Here is a 25,198-nt window from a genome sequence, read left to right as displayed (position 1 = left end):
TGAGATATTTATCTTGTTTTAGATTCTATGTCCAGGTAGTGGTACTTCATATCCTAAAGTTATATAAAATCTGACCTTTAAACAAGAAAATCAGATTCTTTGCATTTAAATACATATATATATATATTATTATATTATATATATTATATATATTTACTTCCTACATTCATATATTTTGTGCACAAAATACCAACCCTTTTTGTAAGATTTTGGAGAGTGCCTTTTGGGGCTGCCTATATCTTCATGCTTCTCTGGAAATGACACTTTTCACTTTGAAGATGTCAGACAAGGGAAGGAAGCATCACATAATTTAGGAGTGAGAATGAATTTTAGCCCAGAGTGCTGGTCACCCTTGAAGCCGAAAACTTAATGCGCATTTCAGAAAGGTAATCGACAGATAGAGAATACAGATACAGAACTGCAGCCTGGTTTCTTATTTACCTTTTTGCTTATTTAAAAACAAGAATGTCATACCAACAAATTTGGGAGGAAACATCGCTAATCGGATTGATTTAACTTACCTTTCCTTTTTCATACCATTTGAGCATAATAATTTAGCAATATTTTATTTTTAAAGAGAGATAGTCACTTCTCTTTGTACAAAATACAAGTGTCATCCAATTAAATTTTAATTACAGTCCTTAGAAAATAAATCTAAAAATAACATGCTGAGGAACTGTGGTTCACCCCAGTTCAATATTATAGAGTAATACTGCCACAAATATATATGTAAAGAAAAAAGAAGGTTATAAAATGAAGGAAGAGCTGGATGGAGTGCAAGTGTATACAAATATATTTACGGTAACATGATAGATTATAGGAGAAATAAAATAATGCCATTCTATAGAATGTCATTCTATAGAAAGGCAAACAACATTCAGCAATAAAACACTAAGAAGATGGTATCCGAAGTTGGTAGGCTCGGATCATGAGAAATGTACAGACAAATAAAGAGGAGAGGAGAATTAGAATGCAATCAAGGATACAAAGTATATCTTACAAAATTAAGAAGAATGAGGAAGGGGGAAGTAGGGGAGATATATATGAGAGCGTTGAAAGGGCTGACATTGTTAAAGATAAATTGTATTCATAAACTACTTAGTTAAATGACACTTCTTTTGTGCAACTACTTAAAGATAATTTTAAAAAGAACAAAAACCTAAAAAATGAAGGGGATTATGAGGAGAATCTACTTCTATTAAGAAAGAAAGCTCACAAGTGTATGCCTCCCAAGCACAATGAATATAGGTTAGATATTTTACCTATTTTTTCTTTTTTTTTTTTTTTGCCATTCAAGGGGCTTGAACTGAGGGACTGGGCATTGTTCCTGAGCTTCTTTTGCTCAAGGCTAGCACTCTACCACTTGAGCCACAGTGCCACTTCCAGCTTTTTCTATATATGCAGTGCTGAAGAATCGAACCCAAGGCTTCATATTTATGAGGTAAGCACTCTACCACTAGGCCATATTCCCAGCCCCCAGGTTAGATATTCTAGAAAATATATATTCTCATTTTTTTTGTTAATGTGTAGTCTCCAGTGATGCTCAATAATCTGAATTCCTAGGAGAAGCAGACTTTCTCAAAACCATATGAAGGCATACAAAACACCCAATCTATCTTGACTGTGAAAGGATAGGAACATCCATTAAAAAACCCTTCCTGACATAGGCAGGCCTGATGGGGGAAGACCCCAGGAAACTGTGACATAAAATGTTCCGTAGTTGCTCAAATTTAACTCTTTCTTATTGCTTTATGATCACTTTTTTGATAACATATATAAAGCAATCAAGTATTATATATCCAGTTGAACTGGTTTGTATGATTTTTTCAGCATAACTTGGTGTTTATATTCAAATCCACTGGTAAATTAAAATGAGGTAATACCCCCAAAATATCAGAAAGTAACAAAATTTTAATTTCATATCAGTAATAAGATATAATCACTAGTGCATTATAAAAGAATAGCTTTCTTAAATTCATATTTACATTTTGTAATAAATATATCCAATAAAGAATGAACAAATCATAATACAAATGGAATGGAAATTACATATTGGAGCAATAGGGCTAATAAAAAGGCTTTACAATACTAGATTTTATAATTTTTGAAAATTGTAATGAATCTAGCTAGGTCTTTGAGGAAGCACTAAGGAATACTGGCTGAGAATAAAGAGAAGGGGTAAAACACACTAGAACATTGGAGCCTGAAGTTACCAAACAATGGACTAGACATGTCAAGTTGAACAGTTCCTAGAACAACCAGTCCCAGCTTTATGAAAATATGCAGATATTGACTTTTATTTGAGAAATTATTTTAAAGTGAAAAAGAAGAAAAATGAAGAGGCATGTTATCCAACTACTTTATTTGTGACTTGGCTGATTTTAGTCAAATCACAGGACTTTTAACATTTTGTCTACTTGCATGTAAATAAAGAAACTTTTAGTAATTATCTCAAGAAATTCATTGCATGTGGAATTCCCACATCAAATCTTGAGCAAATGTGGGTACGAATATTTGTTTTATCTTGTTGGCAAAAGACTAAAATTTAGGAGAGTTAGCCTTGAATTTATTTACTGTGGCAAAGATGTCCAAACATATCTGCTTCATTAAGCTAACCTGTTTTAAGAAAACAGTTCAATATGGTATGTTTAAGAATAACAAATTATCCACAGGATGGAACACTTAGAGAAATTTGTCTAGTTTTAATGAGATCACATAAATTCTTACACAACTAGAATGAACTGATTGGCACCAGTGTCAAGTCATTGTTGAATAAGGAGCACATTCTTTACAAACTCTGCTTTACCTTTAAAATGTTCTTAAAGGGTATAATTAGCAGAAAAGTCATTTCATATTAACTGAAAAGTTATTACGTATATTCAGTATTTTTTTCAGAAGAAGATACGAAAAACAAAATTATATCTTTTGAGAACTTACAGAAAATTCAAAATCAATCAGTTCAATAATAAGACAAGACAAATGGGGAACTTTTGCTTCTGCTTTATTCAGTATATCACTTGATATATTCTTTCTTTTCTATATTTCATATTTATCTCAAGTTGAGCATGTAAATATTAACTCCAATAATTATTGCTTTTTGTTCACTAGTGTTTCTATTGTTTGTTTGTTTTCATGGTACTGGAGTTTGACTGCAGAGCCTCCCAGGTGCTAAAAGCTGGCACTCTACTACTTGAGCCATTCCTCCAGGCTTTCTTTTTTGGTTACTTGTGATGGAGTCTAGAAATGTTTACCTCCTGGCTGGCCTTAAACCTCAGTCCTCCAGAACAAAACTACATTAGTAGCAAGGATTATAATATTTGCCACCAGTTCTGTCTTTACGACTATGTGTTATTTCATTATGCGATGAAAGAGACTACAAAAACTGAAAGGAATACTTAATTCTCCTCTTACTGTCCATTATATGTAGTAAAGTGGAAGCATTATTTTACCTTGTTAGGTATTCAAGAACAATAACTAATGGTATATTGATATATCAGTCATTATGGAAGCCACTGATGGCCTGAAATGTAAAAAAACATAAAATGAAATATGAAGAAATATTTACTAATGTAAGAGAATTCATGAAGAAGTTATATAATTTAAAAAAAAAACAGAAGAAAATGTTAAAAGTATACCATCTGGTAAACATAAATCCAAAAATATCAAAGTTAAATCTATCAACATAGCACTAAAAAGGCCAGATTAGGTAAACTTTGACATACAACGATTTGCTGCAATCAAGAGATGCTCATTAATTATAAGAATCAAATATGCCAAGAGGAATATATAAAGAAAAATTTAACATGTAAACAATAAACATAAGAAAATAGTAACTACAGTAACTACAGTAACACAAAAGTAAAATCAAGACAGAATATTATGAGTGACTATTGAAAGATTATAATAGGAAAATTGTTAAATTTTCAATTGTTAAATTTTCCATTGTTAAAAATTCAATTGTTATATTGAAAAGATAGGTAATAAAATAGTTGCAACTTGAAACGTAGCTCATGTCTGTAATTCTAGCTACCCAGGGAGCTGAGAAACTGAAAAGTATGGTTTGAAGCCGGACCAGGCAGAAAAGTCCTCCCATTAACCAGCACAAAGCTGAGCTGGAGGAATGGATCAAATACCAAGGGTCACAACTGGTTCAAACCGTAAATACCTCAAAAATAAAACTATTGTTCATACCCAAATCAATTGTTTCAATCTGAATTACCAAAAATAACAAACATGAGTGCTGTGAGAACAAAGCAAAACAGGAGCTCTCATTCATTGCTGGTACAGATGCAAGATGTACAGAGATGAAGTATCTATTAATTTCTTATTTTTCATGTAATTTTCCTTGTCATCTGAGAAAATGAATATTCTTCTTGCTGTATCTCACAAGGCATCACTAGCCACTGTATATGATCATTAATATTTTGGGTAGATGCTTATTAATAATTTGCAACAATTTTGAGTTGCAAATAACTCTATGCTAAAGTTAATTGATACAAAATGACATTTTAAAATATTAGTTATGAGCCACTGTAAAAAAAGTCTATTTTCCCAACAAATGTCTTCATAAAGCAATATGTCAGATTAGTTTTTATTTGACAAAATTCCAATGTGTCAAAAACATCTATATGGTGCTATACTTCTGAAATATTAAAAGTTGAGTCCATCATTCATATGATCTGTCTACATGCCATATGGAATTTGAATCCCTACTTTTTATATGGAAAATTAAAATATTTTAACACATTTGCTAATAAAATTATGTAGTGTTTTGTAATGTACATTGCACTTTACATGCCACATCTTCTTTGAGCCTCAGAATAACCCTGTACTCTCTACTGAGCCCATTTCCCTAATGATGTAACTGAAGCTTTTATATTTTTTCTCCATTGTCAAAGTGATGTACACATATGGTTCCATATGTATGACAGTGAATACATTTCTTATCCAACATGTTACCCCCTCCCTCATTTTCCAGCCCTCCCCCCTTCCCCTTCCCCTCCCCCCACCCACCCAGCCATGAGTTGTAAGTTGTTTACACCAAATGGTTTTGTAAATATTGCTTTTGGAATAGTTTGTCTTTCTATCCTTTGTCACTCAATTTTGGTATTCCCTTTCCCTTCCCTAGTTCTAATACACATATATACAGTATCTAGGGTACTAAGAACAGATACAGTGTTAGCAGTGGTAAAACACCAGGAAGGGCATATGAGAGAAAAAAAAAGAAGAAAAAGGAAAAAAAAAGGGTACTGTTTCACATGGAATGTTCAAAGTAATTACAACAATGATATACCACTTGTTAAAAAATAGATCTGAGAATTCCAAATTACTTTTTTAAGCTTCCGTGAAAACAAAGGCCCTGGCAATGTGTGGACTGACCAGTATGCCAATTGTTTGCTATGATTACAAAAGGCACACATTTATGTGTTTGTGTGCATGTGCAGGCAGTTTTGAAATAAGGATACAACAGTTAATATGCTTCACATAATCACTGCTTTTAGGAAATATAACCTTTGTTCCTCACAGAATTTAGTGAAAATGAATAATATCTAAAGAACAATGTAGACATCAAAGCAACATTGTCTATAATGTGAAAGTTCATTTTGTGCCTGACATTGCATTTTACCATGCCTATGTTTGAAGAACAATGATGAAAAGCTTTCTTCTCTCTGTTAAACTTTCAAAAGGGAAACAGATATACACATACAAAAAAAATCAGGAATGAAATACTTATTTTTGGCATTTTTCCCCAATGAATTTTTCCCACGATTGTTTTTTTATCAAGTGTTTTACACTCTTTGTTAACATGAATAACAACATTGCACAGCTAGAAATTGGTTTGCCAAATTAGGCAGCTAGAAGTATCATGGTCCGGCATGAGGTTCCAGTTCCTGAAATTTCCACTTGACACACCTGTCTAAAGAAATGCAACTGGTGCAGAGCACAGATCTCTCAAAGATCAGTCTTGTTTTAAACACCCACATCTTATCAAATGCATTGGTATGTTATTACATTCTTCTATGCAGCCTCATGGTTTGTTACTTGAAGGATTTGTTTCTTTCTAATTACTTTCAAGTAGTTGTACAAAGACAGCAGTATGTAAGTACAATTATCTTGATCAATGTCACTCCATTCATTGTTCTTTTCCATCCTTTCCAGCCCCATACACATCTTCAGCTCACATAGAGTTCCATTTTCACATATATACATTGAATATTAAATCATCCTTTCTCTCTCCATTCATGTGTACCCATTCCTCTCTTTAACATTCCCTCGAACCTGACAAAATTTTTTAGCTTCCTAGTATTCAAGAAGTTAGTTGTTCAACAGCGTTTCATCATTGGACTTTTCCTGAGTATATCCTACATTAGTATGTATGCATGTATGTATGTATGTACAGATGTATGTATGTATGTATGTATGTATAGATGTATGCATATATATGATCCTCTAATGTTTCTATAAACATTTATAATTTAGATATAACTTCAACATATGAAAAAAGAGATGTGCCATATGTCTCTCTAAAACTGACTTAGTTTTATTCAGGTTACTTGGGTGATTTCTGGTAGAATGAATATGTATCTTTGTTTTCTTCTTGTGAACACTTCAACATAAAATAAATTTCTAGATTGTGGAATTTGTACTTTATAACAAATACATTGTGACTTACATGTAGGTTGATGAGATAGTAGGAAATTGGGGGGGAGAGTAGATATTTCTGAAATTATTACAAATCCCACAGGAATAATAATTTTTCTTCAGATTTGTCTAGAATTCTAGGTAAATAGCCATGTTTCCCCTAATCAAGCTCTTATGGGAGACATCAGGAAAAAGCTTAAAAGATTTTCCTATAACTGTTAAATATTTAATTATATTGAACATGGTATTTAAGTATGGATTTTGATGACTTTGATGCCATTAAATGTCTGAAAAGACAGCCATAAATTCTATGAAATTATTGACCAATAGGGACAAAAATATGTAAGAAGCTCATAGAATGCTTGGGGGAAATAGCTTCCAGAAAATGTACTAAATTTTAGTGGATATCTCAAATATACAAAAACTACTCAGGAAGCAGTTTATTACAAACTCCAATATATAAAGTACCCAATCAAATAAATAAGAGTTCACATAAAATAATTTGTTTGGTATGATCAAACTCATGTGCTATGAACTAATTATTTGGTATGGTCATCCTCGTGTGCTACTTCACTTAGGTCACATTCCTCATTTATTCATTCAGGCAATGAATTCAACCTAGGTGATGTCATGAAGGTGATTTACAGAGGTTATTTAGGCACATTCATTCCTGTAATTAAAAGAAGTTATTTTAGATAGTCTGATTGAGTTTAATTCAGTCAATTCAAAAGCAGAGCTACAGTTGCTTGAGAGAATGGAAGAAAATACCCCATGAAAAACTGCTTCAGTCTTTTCACTGATTACTTTTAGAAAAGGCTCTTATTTCCTGCTAAGGCACATGCCTGAATTTCAATCTTCGTATTTAAGCTTCCTGTAGACCTTGGCATGCACTATTGTGCATCCAACTTTCCTCATTGGACATGGAGTCTCACAAAGTACTTTGCAAGCTACAAGCCTCCTTACCACAGCCTCTTCTGTAGCTTAGTATGAAAGGCATGATTTGAGCAAGGGTCTAACCAATTTTCCTGCCCAGGATGATCTCAAAACACAACCTTCCTGATTTCACTTTCCCAAGTAGCTTGGATTACAGGTATGAGCTATGTGTAACCTGTTTCAAATGCTAGTTTTAGGAAAATAAACAGTTTTTCTTTCTTTTTTTTTTTTTAAAGAAAGGTCATTGTTAAGATGATCTACAGAGGGGTTACAGTTACATACTTAAGGTAGTAAGTACATTTTCTAAGCATAGCTTTATGGTTTCAAATGCTAAATTTGTTTGACAAAGATTGCCACATGCTATAAAAATTGTATTTTCCTTCACGTTCTACTTATTTAAAAATAGACATGAAATGCAAATAAATCAAAGTAGCATTTCACTCTTTCTCATTAAGTTTCGCATACAAGTGTTAGTTTCTGCTAAGTTCACTTACAGAATCCTCAACTTCTAACACTGTGTTCAAGAATGTCCTTCTTAATCATTATGGAGTCATATAATCACAATTTTCTTTTTATGAGCTTCTGCTATGCCAGTCTGGGGCCATAAGAAGATGCTTTATATATAATACATTAAACTTTTTCTCTCAATTATAATTATAATTTATGGAAAAACACTGCCATTTGCATTTGCATACATCACCCATAAATTATTTGATTTTGAAATTGTTTGTTTATAATACTGAAAATATACAAAGTAATGCTCATACTTTAATACCAGACAGAGGATCTTCAACAAACACATAGCTACCTTAAACCATAAAAGGAGCAATTAAACAACAGGTCTATCATTAAGAGATTTCTTACCTTGTGAATAAATAGCAAATATTCTCATAAACATATAATACTTGTTTTCAATATATATGCAAGAATGATGCTATATTCCTGAACTTTATGGAGTAACTTCCAAGGTAAATGTTCTTGCTGGAATAATAATAATAATTATAATTTTCAGTTATCAAAATAACAATGTAGAAAGAGGAATACAAACACTAGATATGAACATTTATGGTTTGTCTTTGCACATATAAAGTGTTTTATATAGGTATTTAGTTTTATACTTTGATGAGAAATGGTTTTTCAGATAAATTCTCTGATACTCTGTAGCTGATACCTAGTATTATGAGTTCTACAAACTTGAGGTTTTCCCAAAATAATTAATGCTTATCATTTAAAGAATACTGGAATAAGCTTGAGTGTAGATATATTTTCCACTTAAACCCTTGTGTTGGAAACTAATGAACACAAACATAGAGTAAATGATGTATTTCGAGATAGGGAATTAACATGTCATAAATTTTTATATGAATAAAATGTTTCCATTAGTTCTAACAGCCAATGACAGAAATAAATGTACATTGTGTAATAATTAAGTCAATTTTCTACTAATTAAGTCCCTTGTCCTCAGTGTACTGCACCATCCATTAAAATCACAGTTAACAATTGTTGAAAAATGTAAGATAATTATGCTAGCCTCTATTTAACATGAGGTTTGTCCATTTTCTTCCAATTTTTAGACTTAGCCAAAAAATTGAATAAATGTCTTCCAAGTTTAAAAGTACATCTCTCCAAGTTCTACTGTTAAAATGTCGAACTGCTTTAGTTGATTCTTTGACTAGATTAAACCAGTCAATAATGAAAAAGTTTATGTTTAATCAATCATCATAGTCTTATTACTTCTTTTAGGACTCTGGGAGGGCTACAAGAGAGCACAGATGGAGTCTTCAGGTCATGTTTTACATAAAGGCAAATGGTTTATTATGGTGTTCAGAATGATATCAAAGCATTGCTATAAATCTGATAGAATGATAATGTTCTGGAAATCATAAATTTAGTAAAATTACAAAACGTAGGGACATGGTGGGATGGTAGCCTTTGAGATCATTAAAAATCTGAGAGGGAAGAGTACAGAATGAAGAAAGTAGAAGAGAAGATAACGTATTGATACCCGCATGTTTAGTATATATTAGAAGTAGCAGGGACATTTGACAGGTTGCATTTCTTTTAAATATTGTAATAAAATTTATCCTTTTGCATAATTTTAACATTAAAAAGTAAGACAGGGTGGCTTTCCCTACTATCTGATGAGCTCTTTCTTTTCTTGTTTTGACAACTTTCAGGTTGTACATTAGGCCAAAGTGCAAATACATTATCAATCTATGTGTAGTAGGAGATGTCTCTATTCATCACTATTTCTGTAGTTTTAAGTAGCAATCAAAGATGTATTTAACAAAAAAATAACATCCAATGAACTAAATGTGACTGTAAAATTTCAATTTAAAAAAGTAACACGATTTTCTAATGAGTGCATGAACTTGCAAATGAAATAATCTATCACATTCTGATATTGTTTAGTCATAAGGGAAAGTTGGAAGACATGAAATTTTCAGGGTGAAATAGAAATTTTCAGGGTATCAGGAAGAATACTAAATGGACCCCTCAAAAAATTAAAGGAAAAAATTGGCAGTGTTTAACAAAAGAAATTTAAGAGGTAAAGTACAATAAAGTCTGACAAGAAATGAATTATGATTCTAATTTGACAAACAGCAGTTAAATACACCATGCAAAGAACAAACTTAAGAATTCTGTTTTCATATGAAATCAATATGGAGACTAGACTCGGTCTCATCATTTAATCATAAACTGATACTACTTCTGAAGCTTGTTCAATAAAACTTGTGTCAATATTTTGTCAAACTTCTCTTTCTAGTACATATAGAATCAAGTATATAAGCACTGAAACATTAACAAAAAGTTTCTATGTTTGTATTTGACTAAAACCATGAAAGCATTATCATCAGTACTGAATTTATAAGTTTATACTTATATTTTCAAATTCTGATGTTTTTATTTCTTCTTACATTACCCATCCATCCTTCTTCATGTCAAAACCTGTAACAATGAGATCTCTGAATAAATCTAAGTGAAGACCTTGTCAGGATATTCAACCTTGACAAATTCTATAGAGTAGACACTCATAATTTTCAATCCGCATTGTTTTAAAGCAGATACAGATCTAAGGAGGTACATGAAAAAATAAACTAATTGTTCATTAGTTCCTCCCTGCACAAAAATACTTCTTCCAGACATTTAACATTTTTGTTGTAGCAATGTCTAGATTAGAGAACTAGCACTAGTGTACAACACAGAATCTAGCAAGTGTATTTTGTAAATATTAAGATGAAAACATATATTTTCAAATTCCTCATAAATTGCATGCTTCCTCTTATGCATGTGCATTTGGTATGCATATTTGATCTATTCATGTTCATATATCATGTACATTTTCCCAAGCATTTATAAAGTGTTTGAATAGTGTTTGGCATAAATGCTTAGTACAAACGTTCAGTGAATAAAATGTAATAGTTATGCAGGACTTGTACGTTTTTTTTCCTTTGACAAGATATGGGTTTCAAGTTAAAAACATTAAAAGGTGGGCCGAGGGTAGTTGCTATAGCACTAACCAATGATAAAAGCCTCAAATACCAACTTACAGTCGAAGTCTTAGAACAAACATTTAAGAAAAAACAAAAAGAAATAAATGATGGGCAGGGAATTGTTCTCTGTAATCTTCAGGGATAAAAGTTCTGGATAACCTACTGGTCTTGAATTAAACAAAAACTGGCTAGAATTAAACTGAAATTCCTCACCTAACGGGTAAATTTAACTTTATATAAATTACTGGGAAAATGGTAGTAAATTCAACTCACCATTGAGGATCCACTTTGTTCAAAATATTTTAATGTCGTCTTCAAGTAGTATAGAGTAAAATAAGTTCAAATTACTGTACAGAGTGGGACATAAGACATGAGCTATTTTTATTTATTCCTAATGGCATAGTGTTTATAAAATATTTGCAATTATGTAGCAATTCACTATTATAATACTTAATAAGTACTTTTATCTATAACTTAGACCTATGTATCCCAAATCTATTCATTTATTTACAGACATACACCTACTATGAATATTTACCTACTTCTTCCACTATACCTATCAATCATCTGTATATATAAAAGGAAAAAAAGTAACCTGAATATAAAGTCCCTTGGGAAATTTATTTGACTTTGTGGCTGTCAGTACAATGCAATATTAAATCTCGTGCTCCCCTAAATCAAGTAAAGTATCAAGATCTCAGAGAAAATAAAAGTTCTGTTACTGTCACAATTACACATAGTTAATTATTAAAAATGACTGTAATGGGCTGGGGATATCGGTTAGCAGTAGAGTGCTTGCCTTGCATGCATGAAGCCCTGGGTTCAATTCCTCAGCATCACATAAACAGAAAAAGACAGAAGTGGCGCTGTGGTTCAAGTGGTAGAGTGCTAGCCCTGAGCAAAAAGAAGCCAGGGACAGTGTTCAGGCCCTGAGTCCAAGCCTCAGGACTGGCAAAAAACAAACAAACAAAAAAGGATAGCAATATCTTCAAGTGTCATGCATTATTTAGAAATGTTTCCAATTGAGAAGGACTTTGATTCTAATAAAAAAAAAAACACTTCTTTGATGTTTTCACATTACTTCACAGGAAAACAATTCAATACAACAGCTACAGACATAATTCCCTGCAGAAAGTAATTCTGTGGATAAAAGACCCAATATCCACAGTGTGCCCATGGGCAACCGTAAAATGAAGAAAGTATTCCTTTTGCACCATCCTGTGCTCCCTCTGGTCTTCATGCTGTCTCTTCACTGCCTATATACTTTCTTTTCCTCTTCTGCATCCCTGCACAGTGACCTTGAAAATCCTAGTTTAAGTATCTCTATATATTCCTCTATAAATTTTTCATCATGGTTGATTCTACAACATAAAGCAGGTGCTATATAACACTATAGGCCTATATGTAACACATCCATATGATTATATTTCAGATCAATTCTTTCTGATTTCCTTATTGCTTTTATCTGGAAAGGCTGGGGGTTGGGGTTGGAATCCAATCTTTTTTTTGTTTTGTTTTGTTTTTTTGTTTTTTGGTGGTTTTTTTTTTTGGCCAGTCCTGGGGCTTGGACTCAGGGCCTGAGCACTGTTCCTGGCTTTGTTTTTTTGCTCAAGGCTAGCACTCTGCTACTTGAGCCACAGCGCCACCTCTGGCCATTTTCTGTATATGTGGTGCTGGGGAATCGAACCCAGGGCCTCATGTATATGAGGCAGGCACTCTTGCCACTAGGCCATATCCCCAGCCCGATATCCAATCTTAAATAGAACTGAACATCTGCCTATACTGTACCAATCAATTTTTCAACCACCTTCCAATTCATCAGTCTGTTACTCACTGATTTTTACTGAATTGAGTTTACAGCTAACAAAACATGTTCTTAGATCTGATCGTTTGGTAAGAATTTTACAAGTGTCCAAAACTTAGAACCATAATTCCTCTTTTTGTCCTTGATATCCTGGATTATGTTCACATTTTCAGGTCAACAGTATGATGGTCTGCTTATTCATATCAAGTTTCAGTGACTTTACTGTATCCTAAATTTAATGGTCAATGAGAAGCAATTTCACTTTCTTGGCTATCAATTAAACTAAACACACATTTTCCTCTTAAAGAAGACACACATTTGATACAGATGACTTAGAAGTTTTAGTTTTACATTTAAAATTTTGAATATTACTATTTTAATAAAAGTTGAATCTCTTCATTCTTGAGTACATTTATGTTAAATACATATTGGAATTCTATGCCTCCATCAGAAGGAATGGCACTGCCCCATTCATAAGGAAATGGAAGCACCTGGAAAAAAAATCATACTAAGTGAAGTGACGCAAACCCAAAGAAACATAAACCCTATGGTGTCGCTCAGAGGGAATAGATAGTACAGGAATAAGGGCTAGTCATTGTAGAAGACCAAAATACACCAATAGTTACACCCATGTGACCACATAAGAAGATGCCCAATAGCTACACCCTTATGAACACATAAGATAATGTTAAGTGAAATGAACTCCATGTTATGGAAACGATTGTTATATCACAGTTGTAACTACTTTCAACGTGCCATATGTAACTGTAGCCTCTATTATTGATGATATTCCTGTATCACCTTCCTGTGGTTGTACCTACACTATCTCTGTATCTTATCTGAGTATATTGGAAACAGGGTATACTGGTATTAGAACTAGGAAATTGGAAGGGAATACCAAAATCGAGAGACACAGGGTAAAAAAAGACAAATAACTACAAAAGCAATACTCACAAACTGTTTGGTGAAAATGAACTGAACAACTGAACAACTCTTGGGGGGGGGGGGAGAGAAAGGGGAAGGGGGAGGGGGGAATGAGGGGCGAGGTAACAAACTACAAAAAAATGTATCCAATGCCTAATGTATGAAACAGTAACCTCTCTGTTATTCAGTTTGATAATAAAAATATATTAAAAAAAGAAGATGCCAAGTGAAATGAACTGCACATTAAGGAAACAAGAGTTATACCACTGTTGTAATTATTCTCAACATGCCATGTGAGCTCGTTCTACTTTTTTTCTCTTTTCCCTTGTCTGTTTGACTGAGTGGTTTGTTTAGTTTTATTTCTCTTGTAGCCCTTTCCTGTGCCAGTACCACTACTACCACTGTATTACACCCGAGTACCCTGAATATTGTCTACACGGGTAATAGAACTGGGAAGGGAGAAGGAATACAAAGATCGAGAGACAAAGAACAAAAAGACAAACCATTCAAAAAGCAATACTTAGAAACCATTTGGTGTGTAAACCAACGGCACAACTCTTGGGTGGAGAAGGGAAGGGAGGGGGGAGGGGGGAAAATGAGGGAGGAGGTAGAACAAGAAAAGTACTCACTGCCTTTCATACGAATCTGTAACCCCTCTGTATCACACTTTGACAATAAAGAAAAAAATCAACAAAGAAAAAAAAAATACGAATCCATTGCCATATTGAACTTGAATCCTGGCTTTTTAAGGAAATTTCTCTAGTTTTCCTTCATTCATCACATAAAGAAATTTAATGGTATCTGATTAATAATGATGGCTTAAAGCTAATGTATGTTTATTTTGTAGGACCTTTATAACAACATGGCACAAGCTGGCATAAATAATTTATAAACAACATATATTTGCATATGACCTTTTTCTTTTTTATCTGCCTATCATATTTTTGAAAACTAGTAAGTAATCCCAATATCAAATTTGAACTCTGTTGAGGGCTGTTTTATGGCTTATTGCATAGCACTTTCTCATTATATTCTCACATTATTAGAAAAAAAGAAAGAAAAAGATGAGCATATAAAGCCACTGAGCCTCTTTTAATCTTTAGAGCACAAATTATATTCTGAAAACTTCTCCCTTATAAACTTAGTCACTTCCCAAGCCCATCATTTCCTCTGAACTAAGGGTTTTGATGTACGCATTTTGTGTGAGCACAAACATTCACATTGATTCTTACAAAAAAAATATTTTACAACTATCTCCAAGGCCAAGAACTTGAAGAGAATTTGCCATTATTTTATTTTCAGTTCTCAAAATAGCTGAGGTAATGTGTGATAATGCAGACATACAGGCTACTTGGGGATAATATGGCTGATGTTAGAATTTTTTATTTAATGAGTTCTAATAAATCCAAAATCTATGCCACAAATGAATGACAACAGCAGTCATTTCCAGAACAAGAGAAGGTCTTGGTCAGAATAGTCAGTCCTGGACATATCAAGTTGATCAATGGCTGTCAAGCTCTTGTCACAAAAATTCAGCTCATGCTTAGTAGTTTCTGCTTTTCCTTTACAAAGAAATGTCAAAACTTTATATGCACTGTAAAAAAAAAACTTTCTAAGTCTTTAGATCAAAACCTTATATCTACTTTAAGCCTTTTAAATTTTTTGTATTTTAACAGACCAACAAAATTCTTCATATTTGAATGTTATTTACAGTCTATGATATATAATTAATCTAAGATGCTTTCAATTTTGGTTCTCAAAAGTTTAAAAATGTCTCAAATATTAGTTTCACATCACTATATTCATCATTTTTGTTTTAAAAATATTTGACTTTTAAAGGATTAAAATATGGCAATAATAAAATAAAGGATTAATAACATGAGAAGAATATAAAACTTTTTAAATTTTTTTCTTTTTTGTCAAAGTGATGTACAGAGAGATTACATTTTCATACGTTAGGCCTTGGGTATATTTCTTGTAGTGTTTAACTTGGACATTTCTTGTACTTGTTAAACTTCATTCATGCTTGCAAATAAATCACATACCATAAATTTATCAATAAATTTGGCATATTAAAATGAATATTCCAGCCAAAGCAACTAGCCAATAAAAATGAAGTGAAAAGAATTATTAGAAAAGAAGAAGAAAAGTGTTTTTCCCTTGAAGAAGTTTTCTGATTTGCAGAAAAAACAAAGAATTTTAAAAAGAACTAAAAAATAATCACTGCATTATTCTCCTGTAAGCAAACTACAAACTGTAGGGTTTCTAAAAAAATAAGAACATGAAGCAGAAGTATAAGTACTTGTGTTAAAAAAGCAAAATACCATAGCATACATCTTCATATATGCATGTGCATATGGTTACACATGCAAGAATAAAAGAGAGAAAAGACAGAGAGATGGGAGAATTCTTGGGAAATAATTTTTATAGAGTAACAAATTTCAATTACTTTTAGCTCATTTAAAAATAATACCAAAATTAATGAATGAAGCAAATAATTTAGGGATTAAATGGAAAAGAAAAAGACATAGGTACAAGAAAGATTCCATGTGTAATCACTTTGTATTGTATAAATTTTATGGAGTAGAAATATTGCATGTATCTACTGAGTAATCATTAAAATTTGTGGGCCAATTAAACCAGACATAAGCAGTTCTTCTTTCCCTCAGATACAAGACATCAGTATTATGTAGACTCACGCTACACATCTTAAGCATTTGCTCTAATTTTGAATACATTTGGGTATTTTTACTGTTTATTTCAAGTAAGATAGACAAGTCTTTTATGAAATGTTATTTAAAGTGTTAATATTGATTTAGACTATTTGCTGCTCCTGGCCTAACCATATTGTTTTTTTGTGGTTTTGGTTGTTTTTTTGTGTGCTTTTTTACAAATTAGAAAGCCTTTTCTTTAAATCAATGGGTAGTCTGGTATGTAGTACATATGTATGTGTATGTATATATGTCACCACGAGTGGAGTATAAGTTCATACAGTTACTTCACAGTTGTCTATGGCATGAAAATAACATGAAAAATACTTCTTAATATGATTCAAATGACAATGAATTGTGTAAAATAAACTAAAGAAGCAACATTTTAATAATCTAATTTAAATATCACTATTCATTACTATAAATGAAAATAGCTTTAATAAGTTAGATTTTAAAAGGTATCAATAAAGAAAAGGATTATTCAATGACTAGGAATTCTTATAAAAATCCTCATATAATTAGAAATTTATTTATATGTAGCTCTTGTTCAAGTGATGACATGAAGTAGTCCAAAAGGAATTGGCAAAATGATCCTTTAGGGAAATTATCAATCACCAAATGCCTCATAGGAAACAATGTCAAATATATTATCTCATCATTATTCCCACACACATATCCCAGGGCTAGACTTTCTAACACTGTTTTCCTTGTTAGTTTGAATGCTTAAGTGACTATATTCTGTCCAATTATATCTACATAGAAGTCTTGACCCATAAAAAGAATCTTCAAATATAATCATTCCCTTATGTTGTTTGTCCATCCCCTAGTTGAACAGAGAGGGTATTTATATTTAGACAAATGCGGATAGTTTAATATGGCTGAACCTCTGAACTCCTTTTAGAGCAGAATGTAGCAAAAAATAAGTTCCTATTGATTCATGTTAGTGAAATTAACCATAGAAATATAGTTAAGGTGTGCTAATGAGATTAATTATGTAAGGTGGTGACATTGTCTTTCTTGTCTTTGCTTTCTCTGAGACAGAGCCTTTTACTTGAGAAGACAGTTAAGTTTGATATGAAATATTGATTAATCTGTTGAGTTGAAATATCCTTTAGGTGAAAGTTTGTACCACACTTCCAAAACCAAGTTTAGTATGCATAACTTTTGGATTAAAAATATAGCTTTTGTGGTATCATCTTACATATATCAAATATCAAATATTTTTAATTTCTATGAATAGTCATAATAAATTTCTACTTTTTAATGTAGATTTACTGCAATTATACTAGCATATACAAAGAGAAACTGAATATTTCTATATACCATCTCTTCTGGCTTTAAAATAGTCAGAAAAAGAAAAGTTTTGTTGCATGTCAGATACAAATATAGAGAGAATCATGTGATTTAACAGTAAGAATTAAAGCCTTTGTTTTCTAAATCAAAGCTACCACACACAAAAAATAACTGTAATCAATTATAAATATGTGACTCTCAGATGAAGTTCAAAAAAATGAATAGGAACGGTTCATTAAATACAGTGTTCAGATCACATGGTATGTTCTACTCCACTGACATTGAAAACTAAGCAATGCTAATGTTATTATGAAATAAACAAAAGAGAGTCATATTCTCCAAATATTTTCTGCAAAAGCAAAACAAATAATGCTTGATAATGCTATCATAAAATCAATAGCAAATAAAATTCAATTTCAGGGTGTTAATTTAAGAAACAAATGTACTTTTAGGAGTATGAGCAATGTACATACTCCCACTGTTGTCCCTTTACAATTTCCTACTAGAAATAACTCCAAAGGCACTACAAATTTTTATATTGGTATTAGAACTAGGGAAAGGAAAGGGAATATCGAAATCAAGAAGCAAAGGATTAAAAATACAAACGACTCCAAAAACAATACTTACAAAACCCTTTGGTGTAAACCAACTGAACAGTTCATGGGGGGAGAGGGAAAATGGGAGGTGGAGGGGGGAAATGAAGGAGAAGATAACAAATTGTACAGGAAATGTGCCCATTTCCTCTCTCTGTGCATCATTTTGACAATAAATAACTAATTATTAAAAAAATCACTTGGCCATTTTGTATGACACCTTTTGTTGTTTTGGCTTTTTGAATGTCAGTCTTTATTGAGATTAATTATTGGTTAGTGAGGATCTTCAAGCAGCAATGGATTATCTTTATTATTATTACAACTGGAATATTAACTTAAACTTGCTATACAGAGTAAGATAAAACATTTCCAATAAAATGCCTAGTCATCTTAAAAGCAAGAAGAAACAATGGTCTGATGTATTAAAGTAAAAAATAAATAAAAACAGTTGCCAATGTAGATTCCTCTACCCAGTAAAGCTGGCTTTTATCGTGGAAGGTCAAATAAAAAACTTCCTAGGGCAATTAAAAAGGAAACCAATCCATGACCATTAGACCAGAACTGTAAAACACACTCAAAGTATCATTTACGCAAGAAGAGGAAGGTAAATATAATCACAAAGTTAAAGAAAAACATGATCCCAGCAAACAAGTAGGTAAAGAGAAGTAAAAATAAAGTCAAATACTACAAAGCCAACAAAGCAAGAATTACAACTCAACTTTCAATGTTGACAACAAATATGAATCACTCCAACCCTCTACTAAAAAATTTGATTTGCCTTAAAAATCAAACCTAAAATATCTATTTGCTAAAACATATATACCTCCTTGACAAAATCAAACATTGCTCTAGCGTGCATTGTTGGAAAAATATTTTCCAAGAAGGATGATCCCCAAAAGAGACAGAAGTATCTATACCCATCTCTGTCCATGTAATATTTAAAACAAATATACTCAAAAGAGATAACGAAGATAACCTCTACTTAATGAATGGAAAAATTCAGTAAGAATGTTTAGCAAATCTTAATAGTAATGCACCAAATATCACTGTTCCCAACTTCATTAAAGAAACACTTGTAATTAAATGCACAGATATACTCAATAATCCTAGTGATAGATTTTCATACCCTATGATAATGATACATGTTTAGTTGGCTCACATACACACACAAAAACAATCCACAAAGGAACCTCAGGAGTTAACAGACATCCACAGAATGTTTCACATAGCAGCTACCTAACATTCATTATTCAACATGCTATTCATTCAACAATCCAAAAATTTCTCCAAGATACTCATATTTATATCTTGGTACATCTCAACCAACTGTTAGGCATAGTGGCACATACTTGTTATGCAAACTATGAAGAAAACACAATGGTTAGGAAGAGATGTGTGACTTTTCAAAAGGATGAGGAACATAAGTAAGAGGATTCTAGCACCAATAAGGATCCATTGAATGATTTTTATTTCTTATTTATTGTCAAAGTGCTGTACAGAGAGGTTACAGTTTCATAAGTTAGGCCTTGGGAACATTTCTTGTACTGTTTATTACCTCCTCTCTCATTGCCCACTCCCCCCTCCCCTTTTCCCTCTCCCCACATGAATTGTTCAGTTGGTTTACACCAAATAGATTTGCAAGTATTGCTTTTGCAGTCGTTTGTCTTTTTATTCTTTGTCCCTCAATTTTTTATATTCCCTTTCACTTTCCTAGTTACAATACCAGTATATAGTTTCCAGTGTATTCAGATAAGATACAGTGGCAGTGCAGGTACAACCACAGGAAGGGAATACAAGAGGATCATCAACAATAGAAGCTTCGGTTTCACATGGCATGGTGAAAGTAATTACAACAGTGATATAACACTCATTTCCATGACATGGAGCTCATTTCACTTAGCATTATCTTATGCATTCATAGGGGCATAGCTATTGGGCTCTTGTGATCATGTGTTGTGACTAGCCTAAACCTGTGCTAATTATTCCCTAGGAGGGAGACCATAGAGTCCATGTTTCTTTGCGTCTGGCTGACTTCACTTAGTACGACTTTTTCCAAGTCATTCCTTTTCCTTATAAATGGGGCAATATCATTCTTTCTGATAGAGGCATAAAATTCCATTGTGTGTATGTACCACATTTTCCTGATCCATGCGTCTGCTGAGGGGCATCTGGGTTGGTTCCATATTTTAACTATGACAAATTGTGCTGCGATGAACATTGCTGTGCTGGTGGCATTAGTGTGTTCTTGTTTGTGGTCTTTTGGGTAGATGTCCAAAAGGGGTTCTGCTGGGTCATAGGGGAGCTCTATGTTTAGCCTTCTGAAGAATCTCCATACTGCTTTCTAGAGTGGCTGAACTAGTTTATATTCCCACCAACAATGAAGTAGGGTTCCCTTTTGGCCACATCCCCTCCAAAATTTATTGTTAGTTTTCTTGATAAAGGGCATTCTTACTGGGGTGAGGTGGTATCTCAATGTTGTTTTAATTTGCATTTCTTTTATAGCCAGTGATATAGAACACTTTTTCATGTCTCCTGGCCTTTCTCATTTCCTCATCAGAGAAGTCTCTTTTTAAGTCTTTAACCCGGTTCTTTGCAGTTTTGTTTCAGGGGAATTTAATTTTTTAGTTCTCCATATATTAGATATGAGGCCTTTGTCTGTTGAATGGCCGGTAAAGATCTTTTCCCAATCTGTGGGCTTTTGGTTTATCTTGTGAGCTATGTCCTTTGCCGTGCAGAAGCCTCTGCAGTTTGATGCAGTCCCATTTGTCCATCCTCTCTTTGATTTGTAGCATTTCTGGGTCAACTCCTTTTCTGATACCCTTAAAAAACATAAAATACCTAGGAATAACCTTAACCAAAGAAGTGAAAGACCTCTTTTATGAGAACTTTAAAAACATGAAAAACAAAATTAAGGCATAACTAAGGAAATGGAAAAACCTCCTATGCTCCTGGATTGGGAGGATTAATGCAGTCAAAATGACAATATTGCCAAAGGCTATCTACAAATTCAGTGCAATACCCATTAATATATCAACACCATTTTTAATGAAAAAGAGGAAGCGATCTAGAAATTCATATGGAACAATAAAAGACCTAGAATCGCAAAAACAATCCTAAGCAGAAAGAACAGTGCTGGAGGAATTACAATACCTAACTTCAAGCTGTATTATAAAGCTATAGTAATAAAAACAGCTTGGAATTGGCACTGGAACTGGCCTGAAGACCAATCGAAAAGAATTGAAGACCCAGAAATGAACCCACAGAACTTTGCCTACTTAATCTTTGATAAAGAAGCTAAAACAATAGCTTTGAAGAAAGATAGCCTCTTTAACAAATGGTGCTGGCAAAACTGGTTCAACACATACAACAAACTCAAACTAGATCCTTATATATCACCCTGCACCAAAATCAATTCCAACTGGATTAAAGACCTAGAAATTAAAACTGATCCCCTGAAAACACTTAAAGAAAGAGTAGGAGGAGCACTTGGGCTCCTTGGCACAGGAAGGAACTTCCTTAACAAAGACCCAGTGAATGATTTTTTTTAACTTAAAGTCTGGTAATGGCTTTGGAGAACAAACCAGGGCCTTGGACAAAGTAGATGCTTGATAGTGTTTTGTAGAATGTTTAAAAGAATGTTTGAAACTGGGTGATGCCTGACTGGAAACTGGACGCTGACCTCTGTAATCCTAGCTGCTCACATTCAAGCCCAAAAACAAACCAAAAAGAAAAAAAATGTTTAAAACACTTAGAGGGAATATATGATGATGTTTTTACTCAAGTATTTACAAGAAGTTTCTTCAAGGCAAAGAAATTATGACCAAAAAATTTATTATACTACCTTAAAATATTGTCTTCTTAATATTATGACATTTTGTGAAAGTAAATGTACTTACTTGATGTATGTAAAGTAACCCCACTGTACACCACCTCTAAAACAAAACTAAAGTAGATTTGAAAAAATAATATATGGAAAAATACAACAGAAATCACAGGTAAAAAGCTATGAGCAGGGTTAGTTTTATGAAGTTATGTGTTTATATTCTAAAATGCAAAGCAGACATTTTTGCACATGAATATATCCATAAGCCTTTATATAAAAAGGAAACACAGCTGAGATTTAAGTATTTCATTACTTCAAAATATCTTCCTACTGATAGTTTTACTAGTGCAAGTAATAGCCAATTAAACAGAAGGATTAAAAGAAATAGCTTATGGAGGCAAGCACACATCAGCTGGAGAAGTTTCAAATATACCAGCATTAATAAGGAGAAAAAATTCAGTAGCATCACTCTTAGGGGAGTAAGGTTTCTTTTCAGACATTACCTAACTTGCATTTTAAACAATGTAAAGTCATATAATCAACTTTCAATGTTTATTTAGGAATAAATTATATTTCATTCGAACATTTCTTTTAGCCTTTTTACCTTCTTTGTTCTGGTTTGAATTGGATATTTTTATTGTTTGGTGGTAACATTTTCCTTAGCTCCTCATTTGCAACTCATTCATGTATGGTGTAGATCATTCTCTAGCATGACCCTTAACGACCACGGTCACAAGTGATCCAGCAGCCACCCATATGTGCAATCACAGTTGTTTACTGTTCTCAGGTTAGTGAGGGTGACCTGAACACTCATAATGATGGATCGAAATGTCACACTTGCCACTGTATCTTGGATGAAGGTACAAAGTGCTAGAAAAGGGTAGAGAGATGTTTTCAGGGGGAAAAAAATCCCAGCATGATAGAATATCTATCACATAATGAAGGAGGTGACAAAGTGCAGCACAAATGTGCTAAAATCTGCAAACACATGTACTGCCAGGAAACACATTGGTGGGAAATGATACTATTTACTGTGAAATCCATCATTCATAAAAAGTAACAGATTTAATATACACTTAGATTTCTATGTATAGTGATTAATCCAACATTCCTCTATACAGGACTTAGAAAATTGAGAAATGACACTACTTTTGAACCCTTCTCATATTCTCCCATTCCTTTCTTTTATAATATAGTTTATAAAGATATGAAATATATGAACTTTATATATGAGCTATATGAACCCATCCTTGCTATATTCAATGTTTATCACTTCATGTACATATGCCTAAACAGTATACATCTGATGTTGCCAATTTTGGTATCTTGGTAAAACAATCAGAATGTATGTATCTTTTGCTATTTATATTTTCCTTTAATTTTTGTTTATGTCATTCACCTATGCCGATCCATCAATGTTTTCACTCACCTTTATCAATGGATGTTCTACTGTATAATTTAGTTTGTTTGATAGTTTTAGTATGAAGTGGTTCTGTTTTCTACCCTGAACAATGTTTTACAACCATCCTTATACATGAATTCCTGCATTTATAATCAGAAGACACATAGCATGTGCCAAATTATTTTCCAAGATTATTTTTACCAATTTGGATTACTACCAGTAGTACAGTAATTGAAATTACCTAAACCCTTATCAACCCTATAGATAGATCTCTTTTAATGATTTCCAACCTGTGAACAAATGATAATTTGGTTTGAATTAACGAATAAAAGTGGTAAATATCTGTTTCTTTTCTACTTGTATCTCTTTTTCTAGGAAAAAAGGAATTATAATGACCCACTATTACCTTTTAATGGGTAAATTATTTTCATTTTTGGTATTTATTTATTTATTTCATTTATTTTGCAGGTCCTAGGGCATGAACTCATGCCCTCATGAACTCATGAGTTCTGTCACTGAGATTTTTTGCTTAGAGATAGCACTATACCATTTTATGAGTAGCCCTACTTTCGTGTGTGTGTGTGTGTGTGTGTGTGTGTGTGTCTGTGTGCACGTGTTTGCTTTTTGTTGTTGTTGTATTGGTGATTAATCGGACAAGTGTGTGTTTGCTTTGTTTTTGGTTGTTGTGTTGGTGATTAATTGGACATGTGAGTCACACCAACTTTTCTGTTCAGACTGGCTTCAAACCAGTCTGAACTCACCCCCCTTGGTAAATAGGATTAAAACATAAGCCATCAACCAGCTCCCCATTTAGATTTATTTTATATAATCTAGATACTAAAACACCACACTTTGTTTAAAGCATGCTTCAATATTATATCTTATCAATGTCCATATAGATGGTCTCATGGAGATAATGCGAATTACTAACTCACTGCGAGAAATAATCCTGAAAGATTCATAAACTCTTTACTCTAAAATAACATTTTAAAACTGGAGTAATATTTCATGATAAGAATATTATTGTTGATATACTTTCCTAAATTAATTCAATTTTTCACTGTACTTGGCCTCATTTATTTGCATATTTGTACAGAATTTTGCCAAGTCTTTGAATATATTGATGGCACTGTCAAGACGAAGAGTAGTAATGTTACTAAAAGTCTCTCAGTCCTAATCATAGCATCACTAATTGTTATTTTCATTTCTAAAACTCTGTCATTTACAGTGTGCTTCAAACAAGATTGTACAGTATGTTGCCTTTGATAATGACTTTTTCCACTGCATATGTCACCCTGTTCCTTTTGTCACTGAATAGCGGTATAGTCCGATTACAGCATAATTAAGTGTGTGTGTGTGTGTATGTGTTTGTGTGTGTGTTGGAGTCAACTGACCTTGATTTTGGCCCTTCTGAATTACATTAATTTAGTTACTTTCCTCAATGCCTTTTTCCCCTTTGGCAATATTGGGATTGAACTCCATGCCTTATCTTGTTAGGAAAGGATTTTACCCTTTCATTCACATTCTATTCTGTTGTTTTTTAATTTATTTTTCAAAGGCGGGGGTGGGGGGAGTTTTC

At 32.8% G+C, this 25,198-nt stretch overlaps 1 protein-coding gene and 1 long non-coding RNA gene across 2 annotated transcripts in view; one reads left to right on the top strand and one right to left on the bottom strand.

Annotated features, from left to right (window-relative positions):
- The window catches only part of Nkain2 (sodium/potassium transporting ATPase interacting 2), a 922,696-nt gene that overhangs the window by 575,749 nt on the left and 321,749 nt on the right, over nucleotides 1-25,198 (bottom strand). The gene's annotated exons all lie outside the window — the stretch shown is intronic.
- LOC125357252 lies at nucleotides 5,032-20,210 on the top strand. Its single transcript, XR_007212098.1, has 2 exons — nucleotides 5,032-5,187; nucleotides 20,166-20,210. It is a non-coding gene; the product is annotated as an uncharacterized LOC125357252 (long non-coding RNA).

This window comes from Perognathus longimembris, chromosome 9 (assembly GCF_023159225.1).
Source record: "Perognathus longimembris pacificus isolate PPM17 chromosome 9, ASM2315922v1, whole genome shotgun sequence".
In the NCBI taxonomy this organism is placed as follows: domain Eukaryota; kingdom Metazoa; phylum Chordata; class Mammalia; order Rodentia; family Heteromyidae; genus Perognathus; species Perognathus longimembris.
The sequence above is the reverse complement of the archived record's forward strand: the minus strand, read 5'-3'. Positions and strand labels throughout refer to the sequence as shown.